This window comes from Arachis ipaensis, chromosome B5 (genome assembly GCF_059453495.1).
Source record: "Arachis ipaensis isolate K30076 ecotype BB chromosome B5, ASM5945349v1, whole genome shotgun sequence".
In the NCBI taxonomy this organism is placed as follows: Eukaryota; Viridiplantae; Streptophyta; class Magnoliopsida; order Fabales; family Fabaceae; genus Arachis; species Arachis ipaensis.
Window position 1 is genome coordinate 130,298,229 of NC_142440.1, and position 13,904 is coordinate 130,312,132.

The window sequence follows — 13,904 nt, forward strand, 5'->3', positions numbered from 1 at the left end:
AGTAGTAGGTTTCGCTCGCAGACTATTAGAATCGAACCACCATCGATTTGCTAAAAATCGACAAAACAAATACCATCTAAATTAATTTCTATATTAACAAATTGGACGACAAATAGAATAAAATTTTAATAGCACTATGCATAAACCGCTACTATGTGCCTCGGTTTATGCAAGATAATATTCTTTTAAAAATTACTATAGCCAATTTTTGGTCAGCGAAATTTTTTCATAAACCGCTACATTCTGCAATGATTTCTGTCCAACACAAAATTTCACGGTTTTTTTATAATTACTGCACTATGTAATGGTTTTAGAAACTACTACACCATGTGATGCTTATTTTTCTTTCTAATTCCTCGCTATTATCAAAATAGAGAATTGAATGAAAAAAAAGAGCAAAAAAAAAAAAAAGAAGACAAAAAAAAAAGGAATAAATAACTATTTTAGTTATAAAGATTTGAACGTTAATAAATTTAATAAAAAAATTAAAGTAATATTATATTTATAAAAAATAAATTATGTCTGATAAAAATAATCAATTATTAAAACTAAAATAGATTTCATTAATTTTCTTTTAATTTTTAAATTACTCTTTTTTATTATATTCTTCGTCTCAATTCTTCAATTATTCTACCACTGTTATTGTTAAAAAATCCTCAAACTTTAACCTTAATAACCTAAAGAAGAGTGTTTGAATTTGACTTAAGAAACCTTAACTATAGAATCTGCAGAATCAAAGTTCAAACCTCTTGCTCTTTTGCAAATCGGTCTCCACTTTCCAGTTTCCACCACATTCCATAGCATAGATGTTGTTTCTACTTCTCACACTTTCACTCTTTTAATCATTTCTTAACTGATTACTTCTAATCTCTATGTTTTTCTTTGAAATCTAATGGGTGCTTCTCTTGTGTGCTCTATCATTATTTTTCCTCTTCCAACCATTTGTTGTGCCACATTGTTATTTTATTTTTTTCAACTTCACACAAACTATCATCTATAAATATTCTTTTTTTTTTTGCCGCAAATTTTTTCTGTAGTCGCCTTCTCACGTCACAGAACCGCGTTCTGTCAAGTGTCAACGTTATTTCTTGAATCGGTGTTTAATTGTGTCAGATTTGCTGCATCGATTATGATAGTGAAAATGAAGATGAAAATAATAATGGTAATGGTAACGATGATAATCGTGACGATGATGGTAATGATGATGACGATCATGACGAATGAAAAAAAAAATTAAGAGTTAAAGTTTAAATTTTTTTTGAGACTATAACAATAATAAAATAATTGAAGAATTGAGATTAAAAAGATAATAAAAAAGAGGTGAATTCTACCTAACCCCCTCTAAAATAACATGTAAGTTACCCTTCATGATGTGTTACATTTTAATTGGTCATTACTTAACTATAGTTGGGTTATTTTATAATTTATTATTTGAGATGGGTAATTGTATAATTTCTTAAAATATTAAAATTCTACCCCATTAATTGAAGCACGTTCTCACGCAATCTCTTTCTACAGTGCATCATTCCTTAACGAGTCGTTGAATTTCTATGGCTTGTAACTTCTTCGTTCTTCCCAGTATAGTCAGCACCGACTTCCAGTATAATCAGCACCGACTTCATTGCTATCTCATGTCCTCTCACTCAATCTCTTTTTTTTTTTTTACCATAGATCATTCCTTACCAATATAATTAATGGTTAGTTTGGTTATTAAATTTTTTTCATTAAAAATAATATATGGAATATATATTCATATGTAAAATATAATATAATATAATATAATAAATCTATTAAGAGTACTTAAAAGTATAATTAAAATAAAGAATATACAAATATAATAATAAAATTTGTACTCTAAACAAGTAAACATATCTTTTATCATACATAAATTATTTAAAAAAAATATAAATTGTTAAAATTAATAACACAAATTTAAAATGATAAAATTCAACTTTCTTACAAGTAATTTTTATAGTATTTTTATTCTTTTAATTTTTAATTTATTAATATTTTATTATTTAATTAATGATTAAACAAATTATTTTCATGAGAAATATTTTTTGTATAATCTTAAAGAAGAGACCAATATACCAATTTAAAAATTAATGTAAAAATGATATTTTAAATAAAAAATAGTTAATATTAAAATTTTTAAATACAAAAGCAAATTATATAGATATTCAGGATATAAATATAAAATACATGTTTAAAATAAATAAAGGAGACAAAAATAATTATTTATTTCTCATGAGTACTTCCATTTTATCTGTTTTATTTATTTTATGCATATATTTTATATTTATCTTTTAAATATTTATACAAATTATTTTTATATTTAAAAATTTTAATATTAAATATTTTTTATTTAAAATTTCATTTTTACTTTATTTTTTAAACTAATATATTGGTCTCTTCCATAAGATAATACAAAACATAATTTTTTATAAAAATAATTTGTTTAATCATTAATTAAATAATAAAGTACTAATAAATTGTAAATTAAAAGAATAAAAATATTATAAAAAATACAGTAAAAAATTGGATTTTATTATTTTAAATTTGTATTATTAATTTTAATAATATATTTATTTTTTAAATAATTTATGTATGATAAAAAATATGTTTACTTGTTTAGAGTACAAATTTTATTATTATATTTATATATTCATGATTTTAATTATACTTTTAAGTATTTTAAATAGATTTATTTTATTATATTATATTTTAAATATGAATATATATTCCATCTTGTAATTAAATAAATATATATTTTTTTAATGAAAAAATTTAATAACCGAACTAACCATAAATGATGTTGATGTTGGTAAATAGTGATTCATGGCAAAAAAAAAAAAAAAAAAAAAAAGGGGGGGGGGAGATTGAGTGAGAGGACAAGAGATAGTAATGAAGTCCGCGTTGGCTATAAGAACAGGGAAGTTACGAGCCATGGAAATTCAACGACCCGTTAAGAAATGATGCACTGTAGAGATTGCGTGAGAACGTGCTTCAATTAATGGGGTAGAATTTTAATATTTTAAGAAATTATACAATTACCCATCTCAAATAATAAATTACAAAATAACCCAACTATAGTTAAGTAATGACCAATTAAAATGTGACACATCATGAAGGGTAACTTACATGTTATTTTAGAGGGAGTTGGGTAGAATTCACCTAAAAAAGATAATTTAATTTTTTTTAAATTTAATAAAACTTATTTTAATTTTAATAATTAATTATTTTTGTCAAGTAGAATTTATTTTTTATGAATATAATAATAATTTAATTTTTTATAATTCAATTTGTTAAATATTCAATTTTTTAATATAAAAAATAATTATTTACACAAAAGAAAAGGAAGGGCATTATTGCTGTAAGCCTGTAACTAGTGAGACCTGTACATAGAGTGATAGAGTAGAGAGACACAAAAAATTTCTCCTGTTTATATATCTAGATTTTTTCTGAATTATTCTAGTGTTGACGTCTACATGATCTAACATGGTTGCAAGCTGGGGTCCTCATCCAGTGCGCGAAGAAGTAACCCAATGCCCATTATAATTTGGTTTTATATTTTCACACTGCTAATATAAACTTGTCATATTCCATGCAACAGCTTCTGGATTTTTGGCCTTTATAAATTAAATTTCCATTTTTGATAGAGAATTAGAAGCACTAAGAAGCTTGATGTGGGCTAATCACATAACGGCCAATAATCTAATAACATGTTTCCATCCAACACTACAATTGCCAAACAGGGACCTGAAAAGATAATATAAATCTAATTGAATTAGGATAAAATAATATAGTGATATATATAATATTCAAGCAACTGACACACAATCAAGGGTTTCTTTTAATAAATAAAATAAATATTTTATTTACCAAAATAAATAATTTATAGCGTTTTGACCAAAATGCATCGAATCTCTTATCTTATTTATAATATAAATGAGATAAGATCACATAGAAATAAAATATATATATCGTTTACAATATAAACGAGATATATGTAATCTTATCTCGTTTATTCTGTAACTAAAATACGTGAATAATTATGACGTTTATACTGTAAATGAGATATATAAAGATAAATTTTTAACAACTATAAAAGAATGTATAACTCTTTTGTATTCTTTATAAATATTTCACTACTTTTTTTCTATTATTTCTTCCAAAAATAAACTAAAATATCTAGTAATAATGAATATTTGATTGTAAGTATGTATTTGGTTGACTCACAACATAATTAGGACAAAAAAATAAATATGATTTCAAAGTATAATTGAATTCGTAAGAAATTATTTGGGGTCTATCCGAGAAGATGACATTGAAATTGAATCAATAACAAGGGTGGTATTGTAAATTCGCTTGTTTATATGTTTTGGAACATGAAGTCATGAAGAGTCACCAAGTTGTGGTTTCGCAAAATGCGTTATATATTTTAGGAAACATTTTAAGGAAACATTTTAAGTACATTGGAAAGACGAGTTAGTTATTTTAATTATTGATCTAAATTATAAAAAATATATAATATATATTAATTAAAATCAACAATTAAAATACGTATGCTTATAAGTGATTGTACGAATATAAAGCTGAGTATTCAAAGAGCCTCTTCTACGAATCAAACACCACGACTGTGAAAGAATAATATGTGTTTATATATGATAGGTGGATAATAAAAAAGTGAGCAAAGAAGAAAAATGAACTGAAAATGGATATTTTATAAAAAAATGTTATAACACACTAAAACTTCACCATCAAATCAACTATAATATATATATATATAATTTAAATTAATTAATTAATTAATTAATTTATTTATTTAAATAAATATTAGAAGTATATATATTATTTAATTTTTTAATATATATTTTATATTTTATCATATATTTTATACAAATAATTTATTTAATAATTATCTTTTGTATATACGTAATATAATTGTATTTTTGAACAGAGTATTTCGTAGATTAAATATTTATTAAAATGGGTATTTTGCTAAGTTATTTGAAAAGTACTACCGATAATTTTGTCTTAGAAAAGGGGGCATGGATTCGGTACGCAAGAGTAGTTTGTGCATGGAAACACCAAGGTACTCTTTGGTGCACCAGTCAGCCAAAAAGTATGGAAATCAAAATATCTGTTTTTATGGGTTTTTTTTTAATTACACATAAAATAGAGGGATAATTTTTTTTTTATTTTTTTTAAATAAATACATTTCACTCGGTTGTTAAAAGCTGCTAACTTCCTCCTCCAAGTTTTCTTCTTCTCCTTCCTTTGTCGTCGCAAGCGTCCACCCCTTCCATTATCTCCACCACCAACAACGACTCAATCCTCGCTACTGCCTCTCCTACTTGCTCCTTCGCGCTACCAACTTTTCTTTCCCACTCAGCTATGGTGGCATTGGCACCGTCTCCGGCACGCCCAAAGTCACTGCCCACACTCTGCCGAAAATTGCATGACTCATACCGTCCATTCCTTCAAAAGTGCCCATGTTCTCATACTCAACAGTGAGATCTACTTACATAGTATAGAGATTGGTGAAGTCATTGACTAAAGTTGGAGTCTTTGTGAATCACTGTTGAAAAGCATCGCTCAAATTATGAGCTGAGTCGGTGAAAATTATGAGAACAGAGTTGCCAACAGTGGCGAGAAGAATCGAGAGTATTGAGCTACATGTGGTTTTGCCAACGCCACCTTTACCACCAGGAAAGACCTATTTGAGAGCTTTTTGTTCTAGAATGTTCTGCACCGTCCTGTTAATCCGCCATAGCCACACTGCTCCTGTTTCTATCAACTGTGTTTTCGAATATTCTGTCAAAGACTAAAAGGAGATTCGGCGTTTTTAAATAATTAATTAATTTTTATGACAATTATAATTAATAAAATTAATTTAGCAATTACTAATTTTTCATATCATATTATTATAATTAATAAAATTACCAGAAATATAAATAATTAATTTAATAAAATTAATCTAAAAAATACTAATTTTTTTTATAGCATATTACTATACTCTAAATAATTAATAAAATTAATTTAACCATTATTAATTTTTCATATTATATTATTATGATTAAGAAAATTACTTTAAAATTATAGTAAGTTCTCATATTATATTACTATAGTTAATAAAACTACTAAAAAGATAACTAATTTCCTAAATCATATTACTATAACTTATAAAGTTATTCTAAAAAATTACTAATTTCACATAACATCTTATTATATAATGAATAAAATTATTTTCCATATCATTTAACTATAATTAATAAAACTAATGTAACAAATCACTAACTTTTAATATATATTATTATAATAAATCAAGTTACTCTATAAATTACTAATTTAGAGTTTAGGGTTTAAGACTTAAGGTTTAGGGTGTTTTTTCTTCTTCTTATCCTCGATATATTCCATCCTATTATTTGAACCTGAGAACTTTTTTCTTTTCATTTTCGATTTATTTTCCAAGCCAGCGATAATACCTATCAATTATTTAATAAAATTAATCAAAAAATACTAATTTCATACTCTATGTAATTAATAATTTTTTATGACGTATTACTATAATTAATAAAATTGATTTAACATAATAATTAATTTTTCATATCATATTAACATAATTAATAAGATTATTTTAAAAAAGATTTAATGTCTTAGATTATATTATTATAATTAATAAAATTACTAAAAAAATAACTAATTTCTTAAATCATATTACTAAAACCTATAAAATTACTCTAAAAAATTACTAATTTCATATAAAATCTTTCTAAGATTAATAAAATTAATATAACAAAATTAATATAATAAAATTACTAATTATATATATATAATTAATCAAATTATTCTAAAAATTACTAATTTAGAGTTTAAAATTTAGGGTTTATGAGATCTTTATTTGTGTAATATGAGACTTCTTTTTCGTTTTCGTGTTATCTTCTTGAATTCTTTTGTGCGTATTTTCTGTACTTTCTATGTACTCTCTATCTGTACTAATTTTTACGATATCTTACTATAATTAATACTCTGTATAATTAATAGTTTTCCATAACATATTACTATAGTTAATAAAACTAATTTAACAAAATTATTAATTTCTTATATCATATTAACATAATTAATAAGATTATTTTAAAAAAATTTTAATTTATAATATTATATTACTATAATTAATAAAATTACTAAAAAAATAACTAATTTTCTAAATGATATTACTGAAACCTATAAAATTATTCTAAAAAATTACTAATTTCACATAATATCTTACTATAATTAATAAAATTATTCTCCATATCATTTAACTATAGTTAATAAAATTAATATAACAAAATTACTAATTTCATATATATATATATATATATATATATATATATATATATATATATATATATAATTAATCAAATTACTCGTTCAGAGTTTAGGATTCAGGATTCACAAGCTTCCAACTCTAAACCTCCAATTTCAACTTCCAATCTCTAACTTCTAAACTCCAAATCTCAAACCCTAAACTCTCGTAATTAGTGTTTTACTTTCTTGAAAAATAAGATAAATATATTTTGTTATAATCAAACTAATATTTGAAAAATTTTATAAATATCTATATAATATTTTAATTTTATCAATTAAAATATTTTTAATATTTTCTAATCTAATAAAAAAAAGACAAAAAAAAAGAGTGATATTTATATATACAAGATAAGAGTAATATTTGGATATATAAAATATATCTTTTTTCAAGGTAAGATGTTTTGAGAAATTAATAATATTTTAAGTAACTTAATTAATTATAGTAATATATATGTTAAAAATTAGTGATTTTATTACGTTAATTTTATTAATCATAATTAAATGATATCGAAAACAATTTTATTAATTATAGTAACATGTCATGTGAAATTAGTAATTTTTTAGAATAACTTTATGTCTTATGTAACAGCCCAGACCACTCGTCAAAACGCGTCATGTTAGGGAGAGGTATCCACACCCTTATAAGGCATGCTTCGTTCCCCTCCCCAATCGATCCGCTAGCACGATATTGTCCGCTTTGGAGCACAAGGCCTCACGGTTTTGCCTTTGACGATAGGGATGCTAGCCGAAGCCCCCCACACTCACTCGTCAAAACGCGTCATGCTAGGGAGAGGTATCCACACCCTTATAAGGCATGCTTCGTTCCCCTCACCAATGGATGTGGGCCTTACATATTATAGTAATATAATTTAGAAAATTAGTTATTTTTTAGTAATTTTATTAATTAAAGAAATATGATTTAAAAAATTAGTAAATTTTTAAAATAATTTTATTAATTATATTAATATGATATGAGAAATTAATAATTTTATTAAATTAGTTTTATTAACTATAGTAATATGTTATGAAAAATTATTAATTATGTAGAGTATTAATTATAATAAGATATCGTAAAAGTTAGTACAGATAGAGAGTACATAGAAAGTAGAGAGAATACACACAAAAAAATTTAAGAAGATAATACGAAAAAGAAAAAGAAGTCTCATATTACACAAATAAAAATCTCATAAACCTTAAATCTTAAACTCTAAATCAGTAATTTTTAGAATAATTTGATTAATTATATATATATATATATATATATATATATATATATATTAAAAATTAATAATTTTGTTATATTGATTTTATTAATCTTAGAAAGATTTTATATGAAATTAGTAATTTTTTAGAGTGATTTTATAGGTTTTAGTAATATGATTTAAGAAATTAGTTATTTTTTTAGTAATTTTATTAATTATAATAATATAATCTAAGAAATTAAATCTTATTAATTATGTTAATATGATATGAGAAATTAATTATTATGTTAAATCAATTTTATTAATTATAGTAATACGTCATAAAAAATTATTAATTACATAGAGTATGAAATTAGTATTTTTTGATTAATTTTATTAAATAATTGATAGGTATTATCGCTGACTTGGAAAATAAATCGAAAATAAAAATAAAATATATGTAAAAAGTTCTAAAGTTCAAATAATAGGATAGAATATATCGAGGATAAGAAGAAGGAAAAAAAAATCCTAAACTTTAAGTCTTAAGCCCTAAACTCTAAATTAGTAATTTATAGAGTAACTTTATTTATTATAATAATATATATTGAAAATTAGTGATTTGTTACATTAGTTTTATTAATTATAGTTAAATGATATAGAGAATAATTTTATTCATTATATAATAAGATGTTATGTGAAATTAGTAATTTTTTAGAATAACTTTATAAGTTATAGTAATAAATTTAGGAAATTAATTATCTTTTTAGTAGTTTTATTAATTATAGTAATATAATATGAGAAATTACTATAATTTTAAAGTAAGTTTCTTAATCATAATACTATAATATAAAAAATTAATAATGGTTAAATTAATTTTATTAATTATAATAATATGTCATAAAAAATTATTAATTATTTAGAGTATAGTAATATGCTGTAAAAAATTAATATTTTTTAGATTAATTTTATTAAATTAATTATTTATATTTCTGGTAATTTTATTAATTATAGTAATATAATATGATAAATTAGTAAATTTTTAAAATAATTTTATTAATTATAATTGTCATAAAAATTAATTAATTATTCAAAAACGCCGAATTTTCTTTTAGGCTTTGACAGAATATTTGGAAACACATTTGAAAGAAACAGGAGCAGAAAGCTCTCTAATGGGTCTTCGCTGGTGGTAAAGGTGGCGTTGGCAAAACCACATGTAGCTCAATACTCTCGATTCTTCTCGTCACTGTTGGCAACTCTGTTCTTATAATTTCCACCGACCCAGCTCATAATTTGAGCGATGATTTTCAACAGTGATTCACAAAGACTCCAACTTTAGTCAATGACTTCACCAATCTTTATGCTATGGAAGTGGATCTCACTGTTGAGTATGAGGACGTGGGCACTTTTGAAGGAATGGACGGTATGAGTTATGTAATTTTCGGCAGAGTGTGGGTAGTGACTTCGGACGTACCGGAGAAGACGATGCCAAAACCACCATGGTTGAGTGGGAAAGGGAAGGAGTTGGTAGCGCGAAGGAACAAGTAGGAGAAGCGGTGGGAGGGTTGAGTCGTTGTTGGTGGTGGAGATAATGAAAAGGATGGGCGCTTGCGAAAGGAGAAGAAGAAAATTTAGAGGAGGAAGTTAGCAGCTTTTAACAACTGAGTGAAATATATTCATTTAAAAAAAAAGTTATTCCTCTATTTTATGTGTAATTAAAAAAAGACCCATAAAAACAAATATTTTGATTTCTGATAGTTTTTAGCTGACTGGTACGTCAAAGAATACCTTAGCATTTCCGTACGCAAACTAGGGCGTACCAAATCCGTGCCCTAGAAAAGGCTACCAAATCCAAAAGCTCCACATTGCACAAGAAGTTAAGCTTCAATGTACCCGAAATTATTTTCATAAAGGGACTTGTCCGACTTCTGAATGTTCCATTAAAATTACGTGCTCTTTCTTAGGATTTACCCCTTTGTTTGTTTTCAAATTAATTGCACCCGGCCCATACACCTCTACTCCTTTAGATCTTTTGTAATCGTTTGGAAAGGAACTTAACACTTAATCGTTTTCACTCGGTCCGTACACACCTCTTCTTTATTTTATTATTGTATGATTTAATTATTATTTTTAATATAATTTATAAAGAATAAATCATTTTTTAATTAATATCAATCAATTTTTATAAATTATTTTATTTATTTTAAATTTTATTTTTTAAATTATAAATTATTTACTTTAAATTCTAAATTATAAATTTAAATATTAAAGTTAGTTAATATAATTAATTAAAAAAAATTAATTTCTTATTTTTTTTATAAAATATATATTTGTAACTATACCTTAGGACAAAACACGCTAATAAATCAAACCCTTGACAAAATGATGTGAATTTTTCAATCTGTAAAAGGCTATCTCAATCCAATTTGTATTTTTATATAAATTCGATTTAATAAAACACGTACTAAATCAAAGCAATAGGAGTCGATTTACATACAAATTCTTATTCACATGTAAATCAAAACTAATAGATTCGAATTATATACACCCATTAAATTGAAACAAGTGAATTCAATTTACACCAGTTAGATAAATTGAGTCCATTGAAGCCGATTTACAATGATTCATAGGGTTTAGGGTAAATCGATACTATTAGCTTCGATTTACTATTTATTGTACTATATGATTAAATCGAAGACATTTAATTTAATTTATAGAGTACTAACGTATATAAATACGAGCTCAACGTGAATGTTTTACCATAGTGAGATTCACAATGACTAGTGATGAGAGTTTTTTTAGCTCTAGTGCACTATAGAGGGTCCATTAAGAAAAAAACGCGATCAAGAATTAAGTTTACTGATAAAGACTCTCAAACCTTCAACGAGTTTTACTGAATTTAAAAATACTATACTCCAGAAACTAGGCCTGTATGGCGTCAAACAGGTGGAGAAGTTGTTCTATAAAATCCTGATTTCCGTGTTACGCGATTATGCAAAGTATGATTCATTCGTTATTAACAGTGACAAAGATTTACAAGTTCTATTCCATTGTCATCGTCAGTTTTTCGAGGTGAGGACTCCAGAACCGTTGGCGAAACTTGTGGATGTGGTATCTATAGTTCTAGAGATTCGAATCGAAATCCTCAATCCTCATGACATCATCGCGTGTTGCCGTCTCATACTGGTGATGCATCGATGGGACTGGACAATGACAGAAAATTTCTTATCACAATCATGACAAAACAGTGTTCAATGCATAAAATTCTGAAAATCATAAACATTGCAAGCTGTAACTTTAAAAAATTATTTACAATATCGGCCAACAAATTTTTCATAGGACCCAACACAAAACACTAAATAGTAAATGCTAAAACGAAACTGCCCTAAGTGCATCACAAATCCAAAAAATATTTATATTTATTCTTTCAACTAACTCAAAAAATTTATAGTTAACCCTAGTCATAAACCAAGTCTCGTTGAATATAAGGCTAATAAATTCAAAATTCTAACATATCCTATAATCCTAGGTAACCTTCTTATGTACCATTTCAAGTTATCAAAATTTAACCACCTAATAGCTTACTACTTCTAACATGCACATATAGTAAAAATTTTTTTCATGATCTGTAATTAACGACTATAAGCTCTTACCACGCGAACTATGTTAACATATGTAAAATCACTAATTCGTGTAAAAAAATTCTTTCACTAACTTCAAGGTGGACGGCGCCAGCAATATGCACGACTCCATCTAGCCGATATAGATGATTCAGATCGTCCTCCATGTGTACAGATTCAATTTTTCTTAGGTTGTTTTCCAAGATTTTTGGATCTGCGTGGTGGAGTTAGGTGTGGGGTTTGTGTGTTTTGTAGTTCGAATGAAATGAATTTAATTTGTATACATAATAAGTTTTACCCTAAATCGAAGCCATTGAGTTCGATTTAGTAGAAGGACCAATTGCATGTAAATCGAATCTATGGGTTTCGATTTACTAAAACCATCAAAACTCATTGGCTTTGATTTACCATGGGCTGCTTCACGTGGCTAAATCGAATTTCTTCAATTCAATTTACTATGATATTAAAATTGAAGTGATTTCGTTCAATTTACTAGGGAACTCAGTATGCATGTAAATCAAATCCTGTTGCTTTGATTTAGTACGTGTTTTCTTAAATTGAATTTAATCAATTCGATTTATATAAAAATGGGTGATTGCTATGGTACGATGATAAATTCATACGTACTGATACGTTTAAAATATGGACAAATAACAATAAGACATGTGAAATTTATTTTTCACATCAACATTTAATTTTTTATTTTTTAAATATATAGTATATCACCACTTTTACTAAAACACCCTTTTAATTAAATAAAAATAAAAAAACATTTATTTATTAATTTTATAAAAAGACTTAAACATCCTTCCTTTATTTGATTAGATAAAAATACCCTTTTAAATTAATCAAATTTTAGAATTCAATTAATCCTAATTTTATAGTTTCAAATAATTGAAACAACAAAACAAAAACATATTAAAAAATAAAAAATCAAAATTGTTCTTCATCTGTGTTAAACATATTAAAAAAAATAAAAAACCAAATTTGTTCTTCATCTGAGTTTATAAACCATCTCGTTCACGCCTATGAAGGTTTCAGTCTTCTTCATCTTCTTCTCTCCTTTCCTATCCTCTCTCTCTGTCTCTTAACCATTTCCAGAAATCTCCTTCTCTGGAATCCGTCCATCGGAAAGTTCAGAAACTTGCCGTCGTTGGAAGATCAACGCTTTTCCGCCGTTACCTCGGGGTTCGACTCTAGGGTTCATACTTTGGGATCTGATTCGTGGAGAAGGATTCAACACTTTTCCTCCCCTCGGAAGCTCACCAAAATGGCAAAACCCTAGCAATAATTGACTGCATTGATCTCGGTAGCTAGCCACCCCCGGAAAGGAACCTAAAGGAGAAGGAAGGCTAAATCACTCAACTGGGCAAATGCTGCGTCTTTCTCCTCTATGCAAGTTCTTTGAATGCCCCTTCGCCCTCCATCGTCGAGCCCCGTCCATCCGCCGTCGTCCAGCGCCTCTCCCTTTCTGGCAGCCACCGCGTCTTCCTCGACTCCTCCCTGCACTCTGCCACTCTCTGTCTGCATCATCAAGAATGGAGCCTCTGACTCAGGTTGATTCTTGATTTGTTTTGGTCTGATTTTTCACTACTTCTATTTGTTTTTCTGTTCTGTTCTTGATTTAATTATGCTTTGTTCCTAAGTATTGTAGTACTTGATTTTAGTTATGATTTTTAAATTTCTTGATTCTTGGTTGGCATATTTTCTGCAGTTCTCTGGTATTCTCTTGGTTGCTATTCTTGATTCTTGA